The sequence below is a fragment of the Solea senegalensis genome, linkage group LG18 (genome assembly GCF_019176455.1).
Source record: "Solea senegalensis isolate Sse05_10M linkage group LG18, IFAPA_SoseM_1, whole genome shotgun sequence".
NCBI classification, from domain to species: domain Eukaryota; kingdom Metazoa; phylum Chordata; class Actinopteri; order Pleuronectiformes; family Soleidae; genus Solea; species Solea senegalensis.
This window is the reverse complement of record NC_058041.1, coordinates 442,389-459,470: the sequence shown is the minus strand read 5'-3', so window position 1 is coordinate 459,470 and position 17,082 is coordinate 442,389.

The following is a 17,082-nucleotide window of genomic DNA, read 5'->3' as shown; positions in this document are numbered from 1 at the left end:
TTAAACATTCATCAGAGGCTTCTTTTCCATGAGCTCAGAGAGTGTAAAGGACACGGTTTTAGTCAGCATGGGGTTTTTTTGGTCTGCTACGGTCTGGAAGTGTCCTATTTTTGTTCATAGCTACGGTGAATCATAGGGAAAAAATCTAGACGCACACTTTTTATCCATCAGTTCTTTCTTTTGTCAGTGTCACAGGAAGAACACGGGAAAGCACTTTGAGGGTGACTTTGCAAAGAGTGTCGCTGATGAACTTAAGACACAAGCGGTTTGGTGTCCTTAAGTAAGGCGGGAGTGGCAGTTAGTCACCAGGGGGCGACTCCACTGGTTCCACTGGAGTTCCATTTGAATGGAAGTCAATTGGAAAATGGGCTTAATTCTCACTTGATTTACTACATCAATAAACAATTCCCCGAGTTAATGGCCTTGATCACTAGTTTTAAGTCTTCTTCAATATCACACTATGTCAATATTGTGAATGATGTGCTCATTTACACAAAAATGGACATGGCCAATGTCGGTGGACACCAGTGTCATTGACAGCTGGAATCAATTGTTGTAACTTATGGGTTACATTAGTTCATTTGTGACGTTATTTACAGTATTGATTAAAAGCTGCAGCTTCATATTATTCTTTAAGTTAAAAACAGAGTTAAAATCATTTAATTCATAATACAGTCTATTGATATTGATTACATTGAATTTCTATTTGTATTTGCCTACAGAGGGTACACTTTAAGAAACTGGGGATGTCCCATAATGCTTTGCGTGCTTATCCGGATGTTATTTAGGAAAAGACCGGAATCAGTTTTTGTCCTCTCAGAGCAGCTGCTAGTAATGAATGAATGCTAAGTTATGCCAAAGTGATATTTTCTGCACTTTTTTTTTCTTTTATAAAGCCAAGCTTTATTTTTCACATTTCTGACGTCCTGCAAAGTTATTTTGATCGTAGTTAATCTACATCAATACCAAAAACTAATATGTGCCTATGCCAATGGCCCATTAACGTAATGTGGCAGCGGCAGCAAGAATATAGCAGTTAGTGGACTGCATGTGTATGTGCAGAAATGATAAAAATGCAGATTTCTTGAATGCATTTTGTAGCCATTCCGTTTAGTTCGGTCTGGGAGTTTAGAATATTCAACGAATAATACCATTGAATATTTATACTTGTTTCCTTTTTCTTAGAAATGCCCATCCCCATTTCCCCTATTCTCTGATTCCCTAATTGTTATTCAACTCCTTTTTCTTCAGATGTTAATTCACAGAGTATGTGAATGCAGCCACCTTCTCCTTCAAACTTTCCTTCCCCAGGTGTCCTGCACATAATAGCCTCAGCCTGTTCCCACATTTGCCCTACCTGTGCTGCACTCTGTATATTAATACCTAGATGAATATTAATGTCCTTACAGTTACTTAGTTGTTTCCCAGGCCGCGCTGCCCCCTCTAATCTCTCGGTGTAATTAGTCAGGTAGAGCACAGGGAGACACAAGATTAAGTATGAAAGAAATACAAGGAGGATGTAAGGAAACAAGGATAGAGAGAGAGAGTTGATGGGGTAAGAAAGGAGGCGATTGCACTGGGGTGGGGGAGGACATGTAGGCCCTTGAAGGCTTTTCTAATAAAGTGGTTTTCAAAAAGGCATCTGTGAGGGCACATGTGGTATATAAATAAGCACTGAGTCCATCATATGTATAACATCTGTCGCTTGCTTATATGTAATATACACAGAGAGGGGAGGAAAAAATGTAAAGATAAACAAGAGAGAGATGTAAATAAAGAAAAGGAATGAGAGGGCTTGGTTTGTGTGTGTCTGTCGGTGTGTGTGTGTGTATACGCACGCATATGTTAAGAAACAGGGAGTAAACACTTGATTTTGTAAGTGGCTCAAGCGTAGCTGCTGATTGCAGACGCAGCAATCATTTGGAGAGTTTAAGGAAATGAAGGGAACCAAAAAGGCAAATGTTGACATTATTTACCCCAATACAGCACAACAGTCTTTGCACTAGTGTAGTGCTGCCAGAGTAAGATTTTTGTCTTTTAATTTTCTTAACCAGGTTTTTGAGCGACCATGTCAGGTGTTCGACAGTGAAAGGCACAATCAGAACACCCACATGTCAACACGAGCATCGCCGCCCACTGAAATTCAACAGAAAGGACTGAACTATGTTTTCACTCAAGCACACTGATGATGATGATGATGATAACAAGAATGGGAATATTAGAGCAGTAGTAAAACAAACTTGTATCCATGACATATTAATCTTTCATTTGTTGTTTTCATGTTCTTCATTTGTACTAATTAGTCCAGTTCTTCTGCGTGTGACACAGAAGAAGCAGCACTGGCCCTTTTAAATATATTATTATTATCATTATAGTATATGAAGGATACATAATGGAAAATATGCAAACCGTGCCGTCACAGTCCACAAATGCTAATCGCTGCATATTAACTGAGTCCAGTATGTTTTGGTTACCTGAGCATGATGGCAGTTCGCAGAGCAATGGTCTTGTCATAGACAACACTGGCCATGGGTGAGTTTATAGGACCTTTTTCTGGCATAAACACTAACCTTGTGAGGACCAGCAGTCCTCGTGGAGACACAATGAGGCGGGACCTAATTTCCGAGGAGATTTTGAAACTGTGGTTAGGATTAGGCATGAACTGTTTGTGGTCAAGTTCGGGGATAACACTTTCTCTGGGCTGTTAAAGTGAATGGAAATCTATGTGAGTCCCGACTAGCTGTGTGTGTGTGTGCGTGTGTGCGTGTGTGTGTGTGTGTGTGTGTGTGTGTGTGTGTGTGTGTGTGTGCGCTCCATTATCCAGTGCCAGACAGGATGGATGAGAGCAGAGAAGCATTGCTTGTCATTGCTGGATGACTGAGCCCTTTCAGTCCCCCCCCATACCCACCTCCATGAATGCCAAGATCAAACCACAGATGGTCGTCAGTGTTTTGTAATGGAGGTTGACGATGTCACGACAGGCCGGGCCAGTGGGCTGCGGATCCTTTCTTTTTTTTTCTTTTTTTAAAAAACAAACTCATTTTCACCTCTGCTCTGGAATCTGTCCACTCAGGACAAACTCTGGCATTTTGTTGGGCATAAACTGCCCGGGTGCCGCGCTGATATTACCAATAGGGCTGGTTGAGGACACGTACCGTGCTCCGTCTTCTGAAGCCGCCGTCGCTGCAGAAGTGCTGTAATTGTGTCATTTAGAGCAAAGGCTCAAGTAGCATTTACTCTTTTGCTTTTCTTGTTTACATTTTTCGAAGGCAAAGTGGAATATTATCAACTCTTTTCCATAATGGCTTTTCCAGGCCATTTCGGCAATATATACAGTTAATTCTTTTGAGTTTTACCCCCCCTTCCCCTTCTAATTAATTAGGATGAGTCACAGAGTAAAGCAGCAATTTCCTTGAATCTGCCGTTTATTTTTGGATTCGCTTGATGCCTCAGTTAAATCCCTCTTCGTTTTCAGTGCTACTGAAGTGGTCTGTAACTAGGCAATGCACCGTTCCATCAAATGGAATACAAACAAAATAAATAAAAACCTGACCAAAAATATGTCTGGACTCTGCTGTCCCCACTTTTTTTTTGTTTGTTTGACAGAATGATAGGGGACTGTGGTTAAGAGACTCGGGCATCTCAGCTGTGGGTGGACAACTGTGCAGCAACCGCCAGATGCAGACAGACCCTGAAAGTAAGATGGAGGAAAACAATAGACTTTGCTGGATGGAGGGAGTAGGACAAGAGCAGATTAAGAGGGCAACAAGAGTCAAGGGAGAGGGAGATCATGGGAGTTCCTTTACTGAATGATGGCCAACAGGGATCACTGTCAAAACAGCAGATATCAACGCTGCCCTGCTCTGTCAACCCCTCCCCCCCCCACCCCCATCCATCAGCTTAAGCAGCGAGGGGAACACAGAGCACACTGTGGGAAGAAAAGAAGAGTAAAGGGAACGCTGGTGATAGAGGGGTCAGACAGAGGGCGCTAACCTCGTCACAAGGCCTAAACCCTGCAGTCAGTCACTGTTGACCCAGGCCCACCCCTGCAGCCATTGTTATCCCAGAAACTCATCTGTCCGGACGACCTCGGGGATGCGAGAGAGACGGCAGTGAGCGGAGCGCCGTGCGAGTTTGATGTATGAGCCCGCGTCGAGGATTGACGTGGGAGAGGCGCTGAATAGCAGGTTCCATCAGATGCAGTCTGAAAAGTGTGAGCTGTCAGATGTTTTTTTTTTTTGTTTTATGGAGTTGTCCCGTCTGGCCGTTTGGGTCAAAAAGCCCTCGGAGGGAAAGATCTACATGTGTTTTTATGCTCGGGGCCTGTTTGTTTTCCTCGCAGTGACATTTTAAACTACTTAACGTCATGTTTTAAGTCAAGCCAGGGAGAGGATTCCAATGTTTTTCTTTTGACTTTAAAGTATTTATACTGTACACGCTCATTGGCTTGTTTCAGTGGCTCTTGCCCACTGGCTAGACAGCAGTATTAACTGGAGATAGAGCCACTTTATCATTTATCCAGCCGACAGTTAAAACACCAGATAATATTTCCTCCCATATACTTTAGTTTGGTACTGACTATTCATTATTTATGATCTATTCCAAATTACATTATCTTTCACCAGGCTTCAATTACACCCTTGCCTGAGGCTGGGAAAATGAATCACAGCCCGTGCAAAGGACTGTATGAAAGAGAGAAATGGAGGCTGATCATTTGTGTGTAGTCACAGTGAAATGGAACCTCATTTTTTCCCCAATTTTCAGATGTCTTATCTGACAAGTTAATTGATTGGACATAAATTAAATATCCGCGCGGTGGTGCGAAAAAACATATTCTGCAAATTGTGTTCATTATTGATTATGCTGCAGTGAGGAGGAGGAGGAGGATGATACAACCAGAACGAGTTGAATATTTAGTGTCTATAAATGCTGAGGGGAGTAGTAAGCTGTCGCCGCTAAGGGGACAGAATATGGTGATGTCACATAAAAAAGGTGTCATTAAGGCATCATGAAAAATATACAGCCGTTTGATTAAGTAGTTCATTCTCAGGTTTATCATAGACCCATAAATATGATTTAATTCTACCAATTTACTCTTCTACAGCGGTGTCCAGTTACAGGCAGAGTGAAACCTGAACCTTCAGGCTTTATTGTAGCAGCAAAAAAAAAAAGGGCCTCTCAATGATCCTCTTAGTTGTCACCTGGGGTTTTACCCATTTATTGGTCAAATAGTTTAAAGGAGTACTTCACCGATTTGCATTTAGCTTTGTATTACTAGAATAGGGGTCGTATTTTTGAGAAATTCAGAGAAAGAGTCGAGAAATATCTCCATTCTTTTTTTTTTTGCTCCAACTGCAACGCTAGTTCCGCAGACCCACTCGGGGATGGGACCTCATTCCCCAAATGTAAACAGTGTCCGCCATCTTTGCTAACAGTTACGCTAACAGGACCAAGTGTCACTGGTGGGCACGTAACAAAGACTCAGGGGAAACTGACGTTGGGAAGCACAATTTTTCAAAAATACTGCCCCTATCCTAGTAATAAGTAAAGCTGAATGCCATGTCCCAAACCGACAAACCGATTCGATCTTCCCGGTGAATAATTTGGGTTCTTTGTCACAGAAATGTAGGCTCAGCTTGCAGGTTTCAACCCGGCCATCCATAATGCATCAGCTCGAGCTGACGTCGTCCCTCGAAAAATGTCCAGCAACCTCGTTAAACCTGCTCTTCGAGGCGTCTCCGACTGCGATTACTGTGAAAATGGATTAGACGGAATCATGTGCCCGAGAAGATTGACATTATTTTAGATGATGGCAGTCGTAGGGAAATATATATACAAAAAAAAAAAAAAACGGGATGAAGATTATGCCTTCACATTTTTCCTGTAATTTCAGTTTGGCTTCATGTTTGACAGGGATTGGATCCCGTGAATGCCGTCCTGTTGTACAAGAGCATTAGATTAATTTCAAAGCCGAGAGTCTACATGTGTACCAAATGTTTAGTTGTCATTGCACTGGATTATCATTTTCCCAGAGCAAACCAGATCAGCCTGCGCATGTGTGCCGAGAGAATCCCTGCCCCAATGTGCACCTTTAATGTGCGGCAGTGGAAGTTACTTCATGTCAACCGCCTGAACAGACACAAGGACATCGTGTTTTTTCTCCCCGCTAACAGAATACTGCGTCTCATGAATACAGTGTGCTGAAAAAGTAAATATTAATAACCGTCTGATCCATGTTCTTTCGGTAGTTTGGTAGTTAGAGTTCACTGGCACACACAGTGCTGCACTTGAGTCTTAGAAGAAGCAATATATATATGTGCGACTATGCAAATGTTGTCATTGGTGGTGTCCCGGCAAAAGAGTGCTCCTGTTCCAGTCTCCTTCATCTTAACTTTCTTCTTCTTTTTTTTTTTTTGGTTGGGTTGAGCTTATTTTGGAAGATTGATAAATGTTGGAGGACGATAACCTCTTGCATGAGTGTGTTTGAAGATGTGCCGCAGATTGAATGTGGGTGATTGCAGCAGAGGGTGAAGTCTGTTGGGACAGAGTTCAACAAAGGGAATCGTTAATACCCAGCTGACAATTTTATAGATGTGCAGGCTGATGTCTTCCCATATACTCATGTATAATTCACTGCCCTCTTTAACTTTTTATTAAGTCGAAAGAGCAGCACATTGTCTATTGTTGTCAGGTTTTCCCTGGCTCACTCCTCCCGTACAATACCACTCCATTGTACCAAAAGGGACCACGGTGGTTAATATTAGAGACTATGAGGTTCTGTCAGTCCTTGTTTTTTAAGTTTATTTTAGTCGGCATGTCGTTGTTGTTGCCAGAGAATGTCCTGTGAGCTTTTGCCCATTTTTCCAGAATAACTTTCAATATCTGGAAGTTCTGCACGATCAAATATTGTTTTTAACACTTTAAAATGAAGGGAGAAAAACACCGCAGTTGTACACAAACAGATTTTGCGTGTTAAATGTGAAATTTGAACAGCATAAAACATATTCACAGTTTTGTCTCTCAATGTGCAAAAACAGGCCAAGGAAACGAATGTACAGGTGTCCTTCCCACTCTCTCTCTCTCTCTCTCTGGCGACAAAGACGCTGATTCTCCCAGTTTCTTGAATCTACCATAATAACCGCGTGTCTCAGCTTTCAGAAAAGGGGTTACTCGAGGTCGTTAACTATGTCTGTGTAGATTCCCATTAATTGTTGTCTGTCTGATCCTTGAATTTTGACATCATGCCCAAGGTGCAGTCCTTTCCATTGTCCTCGTGTACTCACTTTGGAACTCGTCTTACAGTCAGCGCCAAGCGGCGCCAAATGCAAGTGTTTTGTTTAGCATATTTTAACCAACTCCATTCCGGGAGCAAATGCACTTATGCACCGATCTGAGAGGTAAGCTTGTGTGTGTGTGTTAGAGTTTTCTTGGGGCAGTTAACTGACCAGCAAATACCAAGTCTGAGGTCCGTGGCCTAGTATCTCACTGTTATTTTAAGCACGTATCATCAGCTCGGTAAAATTGACCTACATACAGTAGGTGCACAGGCAAAACGGAAGTGTAACTGTTAGGCTTTACTCACCAGTTGAGTCCATTAAAGGCAAGGTGCTGTAATCCAGTCTTTGGTGCCACAAGTCTGCCTTCACTTTCAATGACATGCACAGTGATATATGGAGAAAACCCAGCGGCATGTGGCGATATCCGATTTGCCTCTTCAGGGTTGACGTGTCACTGTTTTGAGTTGAACAGTGCAGTGGTTATGAATATGTTGTGTGTTTTTTTACAAATGCACTTACTCCACTCCACCGTTTGTCATAGTTTCCCATGCACGGTGCCTAGGGTTGTCACTTTTTATCCGAAATTCAGATATCTATTCAAACCAAGTTGAGGTGAAAGTATACAGCCTTGAAGCGCTGAAGGAATTACTGTAAGGTCCAGCAGAGGGCACTCTGAGTGCAGCCTGGCCTTTAGATCCACGTTGAATGCCCTCTTGGCACCAGAAAAAAGAAGCAAATGATGTTGTTTTTCAACCTTCAACCTCGTGTGACTAATAGTAAGTGTTAGGGTTGGGAATTGAGAGCGTTTTCCTGCCCTGATCATCGCTAATTAACACGTCTTCAACTAAAGCTGTATTTTCAAGTACTAGGGCATCTGTTACGGTTTTTATCTTTCTTTTTTTCTAAACATAACATTTATTATTTTAAATGCAGAGTGCTCCCATAAAAACCATGTTTTGAATGAACGATAACTTGATGACGTATCAGACTCACTGTGTCCTGGGTTTTTCCCCGACTTGTTTTTGTTGAGGATAATTAACACGTCGACATGAGCTGGCATCAAAAGGGAGTGCAGCCTGGTCACAGTCAGTCCAGCGGCTAAAAACACCTGCTCGGAACTGATGTTCCGGGTACGCAGAGGTGCTAGCTGTGCCAGTCTGCGCACTCTTCCACCGTGTATGCATGGATGGGGTAATGTTGTATGAAAAGTTCTCAACCGAAAACAGCGGCGGCAGTGATGACCGTGCCAGGCACGTCACATAAATCGATCCAATTTAAAAGTGATCATCAATTAATCGTTATCATGCCTACTAAGTGTCATAATGAATAATGCCATCGTGTGTGTGTGTGGGGACAAGGGAGATTATGTCCAAATATATTTGAAGGACGTGCACGTCACGTAATATTAAGTATGTTTGAATTTTTAAAAAAAAAAAAAACAGTGACGGCCCCTCGTGGCGCCTACTTTCCGAGCTCTTTTGATGGCAGCGTCTTGAAGGTGCTGCGGTAATTTTCAAACGCCGCGCATACAATTAGTCAAGCGCCCCTCCCAGCGGTGCTCCCTCTATGACTGATTCATGCAGAGATGAATTGAAACATCACACCTTTACCTCCCTCTCTCCCTCTCTTCCATTTCCTCCTACATTACCCCTCGTCACTCGGCAACAAAGGATCGAGAGTACACAGATATGCCCTGCCTGTGCTGTGGTGCTCACACTTCCTCAACCTTTTTCCGTTAGTGAGTCCAAAGGCCTCCAACTGCAAACAAAGAAGTGCATGTGAATGTTTATTATTTATAGTTTATATATATATATACATATACAAGGGATTATTTCCTTGGGGGGGACGAGAGTGAGCGAGATGGATTGTGGAGTGTGCATATTTGCAGAACCCAAGAAGAGGAGGTGGAGGTTTTCCAATGAGATGCAGTGTCTTCATGAGATTGCATTCACCCCATGTTGTTTCTTCCCTCCTTTTCACATTATTGCGTCTGTGATATAATGTCCACTTGGGGTTAAGAATAACTTGGGCTAAAAGATTTCACCCCAGGATAATAATACATCTCTTGGGGCCTTTGTGCATATTAGAAGAGACAAAGACTTTACACACTTATTGAGTTTTTGTCATGGTTGTTATTGTTGTGGGTGGCATAATTGAGTCTGGGCCTCCTGCTGAGAGGGACAAGCGCAGTGTGACTGGAAGCTGTTTTGTGGCGAACCCTTGGCGCCACCGTGCTCTTCGTCTTAATACACAGTCGCTCTCGTCACCTCGCCGCGTGAGACGAGAAAGGAAAAAAAAAAAATCTCCCTTTTGCTTCAACTTGAGGAGTTTTAACTTGAGAATTCAGCGGTTGAATCCACCTTCTTCTCCAGTTTCACTTTTCACTCCACACCAAGGCTTAATCATGCGAACGTAAGCCCGTCACCTTTTCTTGTGGAGAGTGTGAGCCGCTAATTACATGTTTGCGTTTACGCCGTAGCTGGTACTGCAGCTGCACACTCGGATTCGCATATTTTGGTTTGAAAGGTTGGGGAGGAACACGTGAAAAGGGGAATTCATTTCTTGTTTCTCAGGTGGCGGCAGCAGGTGGTGTGTGGGAAGAAAGCATTGAGTCCGTGTGTGGTTCCTTGGGAATTGTGTTAAGGTCTTACGCTGCTGTAAAATGCAAATGGGTCCTAATTTTTCTGGGTATTCACTAGAGCTATATCACGACAACGGCAACAATCCAGCTAGAGCTGAAACAATTAATCGATGATTAAAGTAGTCGACAACTATTTTGATAATCGATCAATTGGTTTGAAACTTTTCTTCAGGATTAGAACAAGATTTCCGATAGTTTTAGCTTCTTAAATGTGAATATTTTCTTCATTTCTTTGCTCTGGATAACAAAGAAATCATTGAAAGTGAATCATTTTGGTTTGTGGACAAAACATCATCATTTCCAGGTTTGCCGAACACCGATCAACATTTTTTTAAGGTTTCCTGTTATTTTATGGACCAAGCGATCTATCGATTAATCGAGAAAATAATCGACTGCAGTTCTAACTACAGCAACAACAGTCAGTATTCAGTGAGGTGCAAAGATGGGGCAGACGGATAGCAAAAATAATGAACTGCCTCCTTTTTTGCCCAAAAAATCCCATTCTGTCATCGCCGAATCATCAACAGGTGCGCGTCCAGGATGCTGCGCCCTCCCGTAGCAACGGCACGTGCTCGTGTAGAGATCAGCTTCAGCAGGATTTTAACTGATGGAGAGCCGCGGGGGTATAATGGACAATCAATTTAGCCAATTTTGTTTTCCTTTCCTCCCGCTTTTTCCTGTCATGCCCTTTTCTGAAGGAGCAAACGGAAGAGAATAGCGTTTTGAAGTGTCGCCGTAATTCGCCCGTGATTAAATTGAGTCCGCGTATTTGCATATATGCGCTAGTGAAATGCAGACGAGAGGAGCATGCGAGAGTGAGGAATAATAATAATAATGATAATTATGAAGGAAAAGAAATCATCAAAGTGCGGTGGAACCTGCAAGAAAAGATGGGAGCCCATTAATAATTAATCAGCCCTCTCTTATCTTATAATCAAATTGATAAATGTGAGGCAGAAAATGAGAAAGAAAGAATCAGTGTAATGAGAATAGTCTTTGCCTGTTAGTACAGAATTATTGGAGTCCAGTGCTCGGGCTCAAGAGATTATTCTTTTATGATGTTGATGATAAATTCTCAAAGCTCTTGTGTTGTGACACTACTGCAGATGCAAGCAGGGCAGATATATATATATATATATATATATATATATATATATATATACACACAGTTTTATGTTTACAGATTTTTCGATTATATTTTAAGTTGTTATGTAGACGTTTTCTTTCTTTACCAGACATGTGAAGGGTCATAGTATTTACACCTCCACATCAAGTAGCAGCTGGACTTGTCCTCTCCATCAGTGTCACAGACTTGACTGTTGTGTGACATCTTAGCTTCAGAGTCCCCAAAATCATCTCTCACCTCTTTTCAAACAAATCCTGTGTCTGTTTCATTGAAATGATGTTGAAAAGTAGTATTATTATTCATAGTGAGTGAAGTTAAGAAGTTAAAAGTGCTAAAGTGCTTCTGCCCAGCTTTCCAGAATAACCTTCGATATCTGGCAGTTACTTACAGTTTAGTGCATGTGAAAATAGTGTATTAACAATTTAAAATGAAGAAAAACCAAAAAAAGTTTTATTTAGAAAAAACAATGTAGCAGATTTAGCGTGTTAAATAAAACACATTTAAGATGACATTTGAAACTATGTACATGTGTTTTTGCCAACTCTCTCCTCCACTGATTTGCCAGCTCCCTGCAATAGCCAGAGTGACTTTACCATAATAACTGCACGTCTTTGACGTGCAACTTCTTAGCTTGTGTAATTACAGTAATGCACTTGCACAGAATGTGCTTGCACAGAATGTGTCATCTGCGATGCGCTCGGTGTTAAAGGGTTAAGTTGATTTCAAAATCTAAGTAGATTGTTTACTTTTGAGAAGGTTTTTTTTTTGTTTATTCAAGAGAATAATTGCTGTGAAAAAATAGTTTCACCTTTCCTTTCTCCTGTTTTAAGTTCTTAGGTAAGTTTGCCTGTCATTTATTTCCAGTTTCCTTTTCATAGGTGAGATTAGGTTTGTAACGAGAACGGTTTGTGCGTTGTTTTGGCGTCGCTCCTCTCAGAAGTTAATGAACCTGCTGCACTTGGTCGACCAGACTTTTCACTTATTTTGCTTTCTTTGAAAAGAGGAGTTGGAAGACGCACACACATGCTACCCCTGGTCTCCCCACAGTAGGCCGGGGACATAACACAGTCTTCCTCCAAGCTGAACTGAGAAGTTAATGATGTGAACACATTTCTTTTCACATTGGTACATATTCAGAATTATATTGAAAATGTTTGTAAAATGCAAACTTCTCTATTATTTTTCTTCTGGCATTTTGTATCAAGGTGTTTTCATCATGTACAGTACAAGCATCTAAACCTTATTCTTGGAGAAGGTTAAAAAGGCATTTGAGAATCAACGAGCTCGCCCAGTTTGCTGTTTTTATATCCTTTTTTTTGTCCAGAATAACAACTTTTGACCCTGTGTTTGACATTTCGTACAAAATGCCCAGTGAACAGCCGGATTGTCCGATCACTCGCTGAGCCCGATAACAAAACTTGCACCACATATTGACACCCACGCCAAACCAAATCCCATCCGTTAGGGAACATTTTATTATGCATTTAACAAATTAAGAGTTTGAGTCTTTGCTCTTTGCCACACGCCCTCTGCGTTGCTTTAAAATCACATTTATTAGTTTAAAGATTTGTTTCTCCTTTCAAGGTTATTAAACTGCTGAGTTCTTAGGAATTATATTTTAACTTTTCAAAAATGTGCAGTTAACACTGAGAACAGAAAATATAATTTCCGTTTAGCAGTCGATAATTTAACAGGTTATTACGTGCACATTTTTCCGAGATTCTCATCTTTTCTCTTTCCCTTTGCACTTCTCTCCCAGTTATCATTTCCATGGTCCGCGCAGCCTTGTGTCTTGTCAGCCATTTAATCTGAGTGATTATCTTACCACCAGATGCTGAAATATTTATGCCTCCTAACCGCAACCTGGCAGTTAACAAGCACGAAAATGGACCTGACCTCGGATGCACACACTAGCAACGGTACTTGTGGGTTTGTTGCGCACAGACAAGCCCACACTTGTAACCGTTATAAAGCCGGTGACTTCACTGGAAATCCAGACACCTGACCACATGACCACATTTCACCATTGGCTTTGTCTGCATATGCACGTGTGTGTGTGTGTGTTTGTGGTTTGTTAAAAGGGGGACACAAGGCCTCGGGTTTATGGTCTTAATCAGCTCCGTCAGCAGAGTGTCACTCTGGGCAGGGAGTGGACGGCCTGTACTAGGGAGTATTCAAGGTGAGAGGTAGAGGTTATTGGCAGGGGGCCGACGCCCTGGATGATGGGGGTCATAATTACACCTCATAACTGATGGATAAAGTCACACACTGCATGAAACACAACTCACACGACAGTGAGGGTTTCTGTCTTGTATGTTGGTTTGACAATGACATGAGCCATTGTGTTGGCCAGAAAAACGTGTATTTTTTAATTCACCCTCTAACACCACAGCCCTTTTTTTTTTGCTTATTTTAACCATAAAATGTGCTTTTGCCCATTTTTCCAGAATAACTTTCAATATCTGGCGATTATTTACAATTTACTGCATTTTAGAATAGTATGTTAATAATTTAAAAATGGAAGAAAAGCAAGAAGTTGTATTTATTTTTTATTTACTGTAGTTGTACATGAACATCAGATTTTGCGTGTTAAATTTGAAATTCGAACAGTATAACACATATTTACAATAACATGTGTTTGAGGCTTTGTCTCAATGCCAAAAAAATGGACACTATGTACAGGCCTTAATTATAATAATTAACACATGTCGACTTCGGAGTGCAATTTCTCAGCTTTCAGCACAATCGCAGAATTCCGATAATGCAAAATGCCCGACAAACGCGTCGTCTCGATGCTAAAGGGTGTTATTGCTCACTCTGGGAAAATATGAATCGACTCCATGGACGCAACAGATGAGACTGTAACAGAAAAACCTGGAGTTCCATACACAATGAAATGTCTCATTCTCTGTTTGGATGATGCATCCATACATGTAATTACAGTACGTTCCATCTCTTGCACCAGCAACAGAGTGTTGACGACACTGAGTTTTTGTCATTGGCTTCTCCGCATAGCAACAGCGGCTGAGGTTCACAATGTCATTTTGCTCAACCCATTTATTAAGAAAACTCAGAACTGATAGCCGTAACAGATGCCTTAAAGAGCGTTGAGAACATACAGAAAAAAAAAAGCTCTAAACCCGCCCCCGATTAAAGGCTTCCCATAAAACAACAAGAACAACTGCTCCACGTCAAAATAACACGGGTGCTTTCGGAGACAATGTCAGCTGTCAGGGAGAGTTTAGAGAGAACAAGATGGATGTACAGTTGATGCTCGCACCACATGATAACCAATAACAGGGAGGTGATGTTACCACTGCAAAGAAACCAATTTCTTGTGGCTATTTAAAGTGACAGACAGAATAGAGAAAACTCCCATGGCACAACAATCTCCGCCCAGTACTCAGGGCTACTTCCTGACGGTCCAATTTCCTGTCAGCCTCCCCGAGACTAGTTGCATCCTGCGCACGCATACGTGCACACTTGTGTTCTTGTGCCGGTGCATTTGTGTGTGTGAGTGCATGATTTAGCAGCTTTTCTCCAATTTCCTCTGTACCTGTGCCAGGCTGAATTGCTTCCTGTGTGTGATTGATTTACACTTAATAGGGACGCCTCCTTCTCTCGGCGGCCCTCTGTCTCTCTCCATCTCCGTCTCGCCTGCCCTTGTGTGGACACGTGTGATAGTGGAAACAAAAAGATAATCATATGATATGATGAGGGGGCTGAGGCCTGGCACCTCAACTCATCAAAACCCGTGTTATGACAGAAACAAATGAACCGACAGCTAATGGCCGCATTCAACCCAGCGAAAATGAGTCACCAATGGGTCAGAATGAAAGTCGGCCCCATTAGTCAGGTACTTTTGTCTCTGATCTGTGCACACTGTCTGACATTAATTACACCCATCGGTTCCACAACTGCACCACACACTTTGCTGTGACATGGATTAACATGGACAAGGTTCTCTATCAGCATCTGCGTGATATGACACACAAAAACCACACACGCGCTCATTGAAACCTATAATAGGAATAAAATGACTCGCCTCTGCCACAGTTCCTTTTCTAATACACATTTCCTTCTGTTAGTGAGAACAATGGGAGTCACTTTCAAATGACGCATGGGGGGGGAGCACAAAGTTCAGGGCTTTCATACTCTAGAAACACAGTTCGTACACGGAGGATGACCCAGTTTGCGCGGATGTCTCGGTGAAAAGATTTTCCTTCCCATTTTTCCATGGTAACTTTTCAAGGTTAAGTGAATTCATGTGGAAAAGCTCATTTACAACGTGATAATGAAAATAATATTAATAATAATAATAATAATAATAAAAAGAATAATAATGAAGTGGATTTTGTAGAGCACATTTTCTATTGACCCACAAACCTCTGCAGTATTTAGTCACAGACATGATGAGAGCTTTTGGCCCCTCACTTACTTGAAACACTGCACTATTTCCAAGATATTAAAAACTGCTGAACGAGAGAGAGGTTTCCTTACACATCATTGTAATTACTCTATTTACTTTGTCGTTTTGTTGCCGTTCCTTCCATCAGTCCAGTCTCCATCTGCCTCCCTCTCGCTGCCCCTCTCCTGCTTTAATTGCCGGGCAGCCAGACGTGCAGGCTGCTTTTCCCTCTCCGCTTGTAGCCAGCAAAGATAATCTCAAAGGACTTCTGAATGCAGGCTGCGAACAGTATGACAAATGTGTTGCTTGCCGTCGCTGTCACTGACTTGCAGTTTGAAAGGTTTTTGAAAAAGACGAACGGGGGAAAGAAGCAAAGAGTCCGGGCTTTGGGGGGGGGGAGACCGATGTCATCAGAGGAAACTGGTCCTCCCCCCCTCTCCTCCCTGCTCCTCTGTATGTCTTCTCCTCTCTCTCTCTGTCTCTTCTCTCCAGCAGCCGTTAAGCTCACCCTTTTTGTTTAACTGCCGCTGGTGTTTGCCTGCTGACCTAAAATGTGGGGCCTGTCAACATCTGTTGAAAGACATTGCAAGTGATGGTGGTGATAGGATTTACATACCATTAATGATTTGGAAAGAGGACAAGTATGCGGGGAGGGATGGCTGAGGTACAGCGCATGATATGTGGATGTGTTCCAAATTTTAATATGCTGTTTTAGGACCAAAAAGAGGTCTGTGTATATGGAAAGAGGGGGGAATAGTTTCAGTGGTTGGGGAGGTGGGGGGTGGGGCTTGTGTGTGTGCATGTGGGCCAACATGAATTTTGGCACTTTGCCACTGGCTTCAAGTGGAGAAGTTTGGCTTTAAGACAGTGTGTCCGAGGGCTGCAGATGTCTGCTTCCAGTGCATCTCTGAAACCTATATTTACTTTTGAGGGGAAGTGGCCGTGAAGGGGCTACATCTTTACCAGGACGTAGCACCACGACTCAGACAGAGGATAGCATGATTAAAAGCCTTAACGCCCGGGTATACTTTCACGGACCCAATGTGCGGCGCGTGCATGAGGTGAACTGTGTGCAGCGCAGACTTCAGAACCGCGTGTTTGGAACAGCGCACCCAAAAAAAACAGCCAATCCGAGCCTCGACCTGGATTCCCCAACGGGCCTTTCAGCTGTGAGCCACTTGGACCAGACGTGTCCACGGGAGCTGCAGCATCGTTCCATTCTACTTTCATAGTAATGCGTCCGATGGCCGTTAGTCTTACTCCTTATAGAACATTACTTTTGCAGTGTATCTTGGGGAGTATTCAAGGTGCACAGGTCACAACGTTCTCCTCTTGATGTAAATATTTCACCAGTTTAACCAGGTAATATCTCTGCCATCACCGTTTGTTCTCTGCAGCCCGACTTAATGACAGGGCGTCACCAGCCGCGTCCTTTTTATTAGGCCATTAATATTATTAATTGTGCATGCAATAATAACTTCATCATATTCATTTCAACAATACCTAAGTACAGTATATCTCGACCTTTTTGATTATAGCATCGCCAAGGTCGGGCCACTAAAATGACGCGTTGCTTTGTCTGCATTATTTGTAATATTTCCATCCTGAAGAGCCTCAGTACTCACTGACA